Raw genomic sequence first — 9,384 nt, 5'->3', positions numbered from 1 at the left:
TTTTTTTTTTTTCCCAGAGAAGAGGGTTGTCACCTGACATTAGTCTGGCAGACTGATTGCATCAAAATGCATTGTATACCCATTACAGTCCACAATAATGTGACTGCAACTCTGACAGATGCACTTGTAACTGATGAAGCCATTGATACTATTCAACCTGCATGTTAACAGTCAGATCAGATGGAACAGAGTAGCATGAGAGGCTCTACTCACTGACAGAGGCCCTACAGGCACAGAAAATTAATGATCAATTAATTAAAATCCACAGACCTGGTGTGCTGCTGTCATTAAAACACAACAGAAGATGTTTGTATTCTTCCTGAGCTTATGTTAGGACAGTTTGACTGCACTACAGGGTGTCCCATAAGTCTCCATACATAGGATACATAATACATTCCATACATATATGGTTCTAACATGTATTTCTTTATATTTCAGATAACCCAAAGAATGCATTTGAAAAAAGAGCAACGAATTGAAATCATCCTGATGGCCGGTTGAGCAAGCAGTCGTATGGTTGCAAGCGCATTTAACAGAAAACATGGGACGAGTATCACACACAACACTGTGGCAAAACTTCTTGTCAAGTTCAAAAAAACAGCAAGTGTTTTGGATCAATTTGTTCCCGACAAAATGGCAGTCATATAGACCATATTATATAAATAAAAATGGTTTATGTCAAGAAACGTTTATTTTTCCTGTGTATGGAGACTTATGGGACACCCTGTATATCTGTTAGGACGGATAGTACGAGTACTGGACCCAGATGCAAGACCCTCAGACAGGAATACAGTTAAAAGGGATTTATTAGTAATAGACAGAGTAACAGGTTCACACAGAATAGTAATGAATATATCTTCAGCTGGACTAAGTTGGGGAATCGTCTCGGCTTCGGATCTTAAGTGAACCACGTTACGGCCCAGGTCGGGAGCACACGAGGGGAACCCGACTAGGAGAGAGCAAAGGAGAGTCAGAGGGCAGACCAGGTCATACACGGGCAGACAATCAGACAGGCAAACGTACATAGGGAAAGGCAGGCTCACGTACCGATAGTCCAGGCAGGGGTCAAAACCAGGATAAGGCACCAAGGCGGAGGAACAGACAGGGGTCAGGCGTATACTCAGGTGTGATGGACAAACCAGGTCAAAGGCAGACGAGCAGGCAGACGAGGAACAGGCAGAGTCGGTGGTCGATGGGCAAAACAGGTCACAACAGGCAGGCAGGATCAAAAACGCTGGTAAGTTATCACACCAAAGGGAGAAAACGAACTGGCAACGAACAGGGGAGAACACAGGGTTTAAATACACAAGAGGGCGGGAAGACAATTGGACACAGGTGGAGACAATCAGGGAGGAGTCAGGTAATCAGGGAAAAGGTGAACACAAAGAGGAAGTAAAGACACCAGACAAGACACATGAGGGAAACTTAACAAAATAAAACAGGAAACGACACACAAGACAGACAAAACAAGTAAAAGTCCGGGGACTGATATGACAGTACCCCCCCCTCAAGGGACGGCTCCAGATGGCCCAGGGACCTCAGGATGACGATGATGGAAATCCCTGATGAGATCCGGGTCCAGGATGAAGGACGCAGGGACCCAGGACCGCTCTTCTGGTCCATACCCCTCCCAATCCACCAGGTACTGGAATCCTCTTCCACGGTGGCGGGCCGCTAGGAGTCGTCGTACTGAGTACACCGGGTCACCATCGATGAGCCGAGGCAGCAGTGGTGGCGGAGTGGGGGGTACCAGCCGGCTTTCCTTCGCAGGCTTGACTTGACTAACATGAAATGTGGGATGGATCTTCATGGTTCGGGGCAGCCTTAAACGGACTGAAACAGGGTTAATAACCTTAGATATGGGAAACGGGCCAACAAACCTGGGCGCCAGCTTGCGGTTCTCCACCCTCAATGGAAGATGACGTGTGGATAGCCATACCCGCTGGTCCTGCTGATAGGCCGGCGCTGGGGTCCTGCGGCGGTCCGCCATGGACTAATAGTAACCGACCGACTTTAATAAAGCCTGTCTGGCCCGCATCCAGGTCCTCCTGCAACGTCTGATGAGGGCCTGGGCAGAAGGAATGCTGACTTCTCTCTCCGATGATGAAAACAGGGGCGGTTGATATCCATACACGACATGGAACGGAGACAAACCAGATGAGGCACAGGGTAGCGAGTTGTGTGCGAACTCGACCCAGACCAGCTGACGGCTCCAGGAGGCCGGATTATGCGAAGCCAACACACGCAGACCGGTTTCCAGAATCTGGTTGACCCGTTCAGTCTGTCCATTGCTCTGTGGATGATATCCAGAGGAGAGACTGACAGATGCCCCTATGAGGGCACAAAAAGCCCGCCAGAAGCGAGCCACAAACTGTGGACCCCTATCGGACACCACATCCTTAGGAAAGCCATGTAGTCTACACACATTATGTAACAGAGCCTCAGCCGTCTCCTTAGCAGTTGGGAGTTTCGGCATGGCGACAAAATGAACCATTTTAGAAAACCTATCAACAATAGTGAGTACAGTGGTGTTACCGTCTGAGGGGGGCAGACCCGTCACAAAGTCCAGGGAAATATCCGACCATGGCCTCTTAGGAACTGGTAGGGGATGTAACTGACCGGCTGGAGCTGCGTGGGATGGCTTACAGGATGCACAGGTGGGACACGCGGCCACATATTCCGCCACCTCTTTGTCCATCCCGGACCACCAGAACCGCTGTTTAATGAGGAACATAGTACGTCGAACACCTGGGTGACACGCCATTCTGGACGTGTGAGCCCACTGGATCACCTGCGGGCGGAGACAAACAGGGACAAACAGCCGACCCGGCGGCACCCCCTCCGGGACGTCACAGTCTTTAAGAGCTTCACTAACAGACTTCTCAATGGCCCAGTGAAAAGCCCCCACTACACAGGACTCTGGCAAAATATTTTCAGGTTCTAGGACAGAGTCAGTGGCAGAAAACATTCTGGACAGGGCGTCCGGCTTGCCATTTTTAGAGCCCGGCCGATAGGACAGGGAAAAATTAAAACGGGTAAAAAAAGAGCCCACCTGGCCTGCCTGGAGTTAAGACGCTTAGCGGAACGCAGGTATTCCAGGTTTTTATGGTCAGTCCAGACCAGGAACGGAACCTCTGTTCCCTCCAACCAGTGCCTCCATTCCTCTAGCGCCACCTTGATGGCTAACAGCTCCCGGTTCCCGATGTCGTAGTTTCTTTCCGCTTTAGACAGCCTCCGTGACAGGAAAGCACAGGGGTGAAGTCTATTGTCATTCCGGGATTTCTGTGAGATGACAGCTCCCACCCTCACATCAGAGGCATCCACCTCCACCACAAACTGCAGGGCCGGATCAGGGACGGACAGGATCGGTGCTGACGTGAAAGCCTCTTTAAGGCAACCAAACGCCTCCTCGGCCTCGGGGCTCCAACTGAAAACAGTCTTAGAGGAGGTGAGACAGTGCAAGGGGGCAGCCACATTGCTGAACCCCCGAATGAATTTCCGATAGAAATTAGCAAACCCCAGAAATCTCTGTACCTCTTTGCGAGATGTGGGTGTGGGCCAGTCCCTGACGGTGCTGACCTTCTCCGGATCCATCTGGACACTCCCCTCACCAATGATGAACCCAAGAAAGGAGACAGAGGACCGGTGGAATTCACACTTCTCGGCTTTAACATACAGCTGATTCTCGAGTAGTTTCTTCAGAACCTGACGGACATGCTGGATATGAGACTTCTCATCAGGGGAGAAAATCAAAATGTCATCCAGATAGACAAAAACGAACAGGTTAAGCATATCACGGAGGACGTCATTCACAAGGGCCTGAAAGACAGCAGGAGCAATAGTCAAACCAAAAGGCATTACCAGATATTCATAATGGCCGCTGGGAGTGTTAAATGCAGTCTTCCACTCGTCTCCCTCTCTTATTCTCACCAGGTGATATGCGTTTCTGAGGTCCAGCTTGGTGAAAATCCAGGCTCCATGCAGGAGCTCGAAAGCAGATGACATCAGAGGTAAGGGGTATCGGTTACGGATTGTAATCTCATTGAGTCCTCTGTAATCAATACAGGGTCTTAGAGTCTTGTCCTTTTTATCCACGAAGAAAAACCCTGCCCCTGCAGGGGACGAGGACGGTCTGATTAACCCTGCTGCCAGTGACTCATCAATATATTTTTGCATAGCAGCGGTTTCAGGACCCGACAGGGAATATAACCTCCCTCTAGGAGGACAGGTTCCAGGCCGGAGGTCTATGGCGCAGTCGTAGGGTCTGTGTGGGGGTAAGGAGGTAGCCCGGGTCTTACTAAACACCTGTTTCAGGTCATGATAATGTTCTGGTACTTTACTCAGGGCCGGGAAATCCGCCTCGTCCACCTTAAAGGACTGGACAGAGGCCACCGCGGTGCGGGGAAACTGGGCTACTGGCTCAGACTGAATACCTCCCACTAGACAAGAGGCGCACCCCTCCCCCCATGCCCGGACCTTCCCTGTGCTCCAGTCCATACAGGGGTTGTGACGCCGGAGCCAGGGGAAACCTAAAATAAGGGGGTGAGCCTCAGACTGATAAACATGGAAGGACAGAGACTCTGAGTGACCATCAGAGAACCGGACAGTCACAGGCTGGGTGCGCTGGGTAATACGACAAATTAACCTGTCATCTAGGGCCTTAGCCTCCAGTGGTCTTTCAAGGGGCGCCAGACCGAGTCCCAGCCTCAGAGCGAGGCTGATGTCCATTAAATTGGCATCCGAACCGGAGTCTATTATCACGGGGTGCTGTAATGACAGGGAGGCAGAACTGAGAAGAATCACAGGTTGCAAACGGGAAGAATCGGCAACACTCACAGTCCGGCTAATTAATCTGTCCTCACCTGTGGCAGACTTGTTCTTGCTGGGACAGTTACCGACCCGATGACCCTCCTGACCACAGTAGAGGCAGAGCCCTGCCACAAGACGGCGCCGATGTTCCTCCACAGAGAGACGAGTGCGACCCAGCTGCATGGTCTCCTCCTTTGGACCGTCACCTGCGTCTGTAACCGGGAATGAGGGTCTTGAGGTCGGATTGCCTTCAGCCACCTGGGACGACGGACGGGTCCGTGCCGGTTCTGCGTTCCAGAAGGCCATCTGGTCGGAGGTCTGGATGGCAGCCTCGATGACATCCTCCAGGGTCCTTAGCTCCTGACGGAGCGCCATCTCGCGTCCGATGGATCGAGTGAGACCCGACTGAAAAGCAGTTATTAAGGCTTTCTCGTTCCACTCAGACTCCACCGCCAGAGAACGGAACTCACACACATACTGCCTAATGGTTCGCTCCCCCTGCCTCAGTCTCATAAACTGTAAGGCAGCCTGCTGACCCCGAACGGGGTGATCATATACACGTTTAAAGTTCAGCACATAATCTGGAATAGGAGCGAGCCAATGGGGATTCCTTTTCCAATAAGGCGTTGAAATAACTTAGGGGGGGGCCCTCCAATAAACTAGCCATGTACGCTATTTTAGCAGAATCATTTGAAAAACGCCGTGGCTGAGCCTCAATGATTAACTGGATCTGAGTAAAGAAATTCCTACAAGTCTCTGGATTGCCTGCATACTTGTTCGGAGGAGGAATAATAGGTTCGTCTGGAGGCTGAACAGACGGAACAGGAGTCACAGGTTCGACCGACTGGGAAGAGGCGGAAGCCTGGGTACGGGTGAGCTTAGAGACCCGAAGAGCCAGCTGGATCATCTGATCCGCCATGGAGTGTAACACTCCTTCATGCCCCCCCAGCCGTTGCCCCTGCGCCCGGATTGCCTCCCGGACCTGGTCAAGGTCTGCTGGGTCCATATCTGGCCAGTTCGTACTGTTAGGACGGATAGTACGAGTACTGGACCCAGATGCAAGACCCTCAGACAGGAATACAGTTAAAAGGGATTTATTAGTAATAGACAGAGTAACAGGTTCACACAGAATAGTAATGAATATATCTTCAGCTGGACTGAGTTGGGGAATCGTCTCGGCTTCGGACCTTAAGTGAACCACGTTACGGCCCAGGTCGGGAGCACACGAGGGGAACCCGACTAGGAGAGAGCAAAGGAGAGTCAGAGGGCAGACCAGGTCATACACGGGCAGACAATCAGACAGGCAAACGTACATAGGGAAAGGCAGGCTCACGTACCGATAGTCCAGGCAGGGGTCAAAACCAGGATAAGGCACCAAGGCGGAGGAACAGACAGGGGTCAGGCGTATACTCAGGTGTGATGGACAAACCAGGTCGAAGGCAGACGAGCAGGCAGACGAGGAACAGGCAGAGTCGGTGGTCGATGGGCAAAACGGGTCACAACAGGCAGGCAGGATCAAAAACGCTGGTAAGTTATCACACCAAAGGGAGAAAACGAACTGGCAACGAACAGGGGAGAACACAGGGTTTAAATACACAAGAGGGCGGGAAGACAATTGGACACAGGTGGAGACAATCAGGGAGGAGTCAGGTAATCAGGGAAAAGGTGAACACAAAGAGGAAGTAAAGACACCAGACAAGACACATGAGGGAAACTTAACAAAATAAAACAGGAAACGACACACAAGACAGACAAAACAAGTAAAAGTCCGGGGACTGATATGACAATATCACTTCCTTGGCAAAGGCACAATAGCTCCTCCCTAAAACAGCTATGGTCCAATCCTACACACACTGTGAGCCTGGACTTTGTATTTACTAAAATGCTTTAATTACAATGTACTTAAATGATTTAAGTTTTATTACATTACTATAAAATGTTAAGTATATTCTACTAATTTGTAGACATAGTTGAAAGTACAGAAACAGTTGAAGTTGAATGGATTTAAAGGTGGGGTATGAGATCTTAGAAACACAGTTTGAGCAAGCTACATTTTGAAAACACTCAATTCAAAAGTCCAAACCACTTTCTTCAGACATCCCTCCTAAGCCACACCTCCAGAGTACGGGCACATGCAATGCTTGTTTCACAAGCGCTGCACAGCAACAATTCACCGGTTGAGGCTCCGGCTCCGACCCTGGCTGAGACTCCGGCCCCGGCCCAGGCTCTGGCTCGCAGATCCATGCATATCTCATTCAGCCTCCTCCAACACCCCCGCTCTTACAGAACAGCCCCGGTTCATACCTATCTGGCTAAAATTACATTTCCTACTGATTTATGTTAGTGACAAAACAGTTTGCCGGTGAACTTTCCATGTTAATATAACTAATATAGCCAAGCTCTGGCTCTGGCTTTGTTTCCTGTACAAGCACTTCAAGCGTCTGAGAATGCACGATTTATGCTCGAAGAGGGGTATGCAGAGGGGGGATGGGGGGAGGGACAAATGGCAGTTGAGTTTGATGACATGTCACCGTTCAATCATTTCGAGTGGGTGCTCAAAATAATTGGATGGTGTTTTTTCGGTCCTGTCCACTCCAGAGGTGACCAAATTTTTTAATTTTTGTATTAGAGCATTTAATTAATTAGTTGTAATCAGGGTGTGAAGGGGATTTTAAGCAATATAGTAAAAAATGCTCCAAGAAAACATCTCGCGCTCCACCTTTAACTTGGTATTTAGTGTGTTGTTCTTAAAATAGCAATTCCATTCAAATCAAGCATTTAAGTTTAATTCACTCAAGTTTTCATTACTCATTACATTTTTTAAGGCAACCGGTTTACTCAAATTTTTTAAGTAAACTCAACTTATCCGGTATTACAGTGCAAGCAGCTGGAGCTAGTCACAGGAGATCTGTCAAACTCTCAGAACAGGTGACGGCTTAAGCATGAATGAATAAAGCCAATAGATCTACAAAATCATGTGTCTAAAATAGGAGGTTCATCATCGACCATGGACATGTAAAAATGGACTACATTTAAAACTTTGTGTGTATTTTAGTTTGAATAACTTGTGAAAACTTGTCAAGGGATTTATCCATAACTTTATTATACTGTAGTAACTAAATGACCAGTGAGATATAAGATAGATCAGATCAGATGAAGAAATAATCTAAAAATTATAGTAGTTCTTAAACATGACAGAAATGTAAACATGGACAAACTGTAATCTGCATGTCATAGATATTTTTATAATCTGACCCTAACAAAGACCATAACGAAGACTTTATGTAATGTCAACAATCTTAACACACTTGCATATGACTAAAGTATTTTTGAGCCTAAAATGATACAAAATCCCCTAACATTAAGATACCATTAGTAACCTCACCTAACTGCTTTGTTTTATGTGTGTAAACTGCACTGTGATGTTAGCTCCACTAGTCCTTTCCATGTACATTTTTCTGCTATTTTATAACAATATAGTAATGACAGAAATTTTCTGTTATTTCCTTTGTAATATCTCTGATAACATGGAAATGCCACAGACTTAAAAGACAAGCACCTAATTTTGCCAGACGTAGCATCATTAACTAAGAGGGTTTGTGTCTCCTGAAGGATTAGTCGCTGTCTATAAACTAAACCTACTTTGGCAGAACTGGTAAAGTCTATTTGAGGTAAACACTGAGACATGCTGCCTGCCTCCCCACGGTGTGTTGACACAGTAAGAGGTCATTCCAGTAATAATGGTCACTATTGTGGAAATATTGTAACAGACTTTTCATAAAACTGTAAAATCAACTGCTTCTAATATCATCAGTGGGTCATAACCTCAATCACCAAGGTGTTAAACCATCTGACAACAGAGAATGACATTACAGACCTCTATTTAAATGAAAATATTCCAGATGTAGCCTCTCAGCAAACATATCAATTATTGCTCAAAACAGAGAGATTTTATTGTGTGTTGTAACAAGTCTAAAGGTGAGCTTTAGTGATTTGCTGCAGAGCCACATCATGCTCTGCCATTAATTCCAAGTAATCTTTTTATAGACATAAATCCTCTGGTTTTATAGTATGTTAATATGACAAGATGTTTTGATTACAGCCTTTAGATGCCCTAATAAATAACATTATACCAGAATAATAGAATGACATGACATTCTTTAGGCAGATATTTACCTTTTATTTGTCCATTGAAACATGTTCCAGACAAAACTTTGCTTCAAATTTAGTATCATATACAGGGTGGGGAAGCAAAATTTACAATGAACATTCAGTTGTTTTTTCTTAGCAGGCACTATGTCAATTGTTTTGAAACCAAACATATATTGATGTCATAATCATACCTAACACTATTATCCATACCTTTTCAGAAACTTTTGCCCATATGAGTAATCAGGAAAGCAAACGTCAAAGAGTGTGTGATTTGCTGAATGCACTCGTCACACCAAAGGAGATTTCAAAAATAGTTGGAGTGTCCATAAAGACTGTTTATAATGGAAAGAAGAGAATGACTATGAGCAAAACTATTACGAGAAAGTCTGGAAGATACTATTAAAGAAGAATGGGAGAAGTTGT

This window comes from Sphaeramia orbicularis, chromosome 5 (genome assembly GCF_902148855.1).
Source record: "Sphaeramia orbicularis chromosome 5, fSphaOr1.1, whole genome shotgun sequence".
In the NCBI taxonomy this organism is placed as follows: Eukaryota; Metazoa; Chordata; class Actinopteri; order Kurtiformes; family Apogonidae; genus Sphaeramia; species Sphaeramia orbicularis.
Note: the sequence above shows the minus strand (reverse complement) of the source record.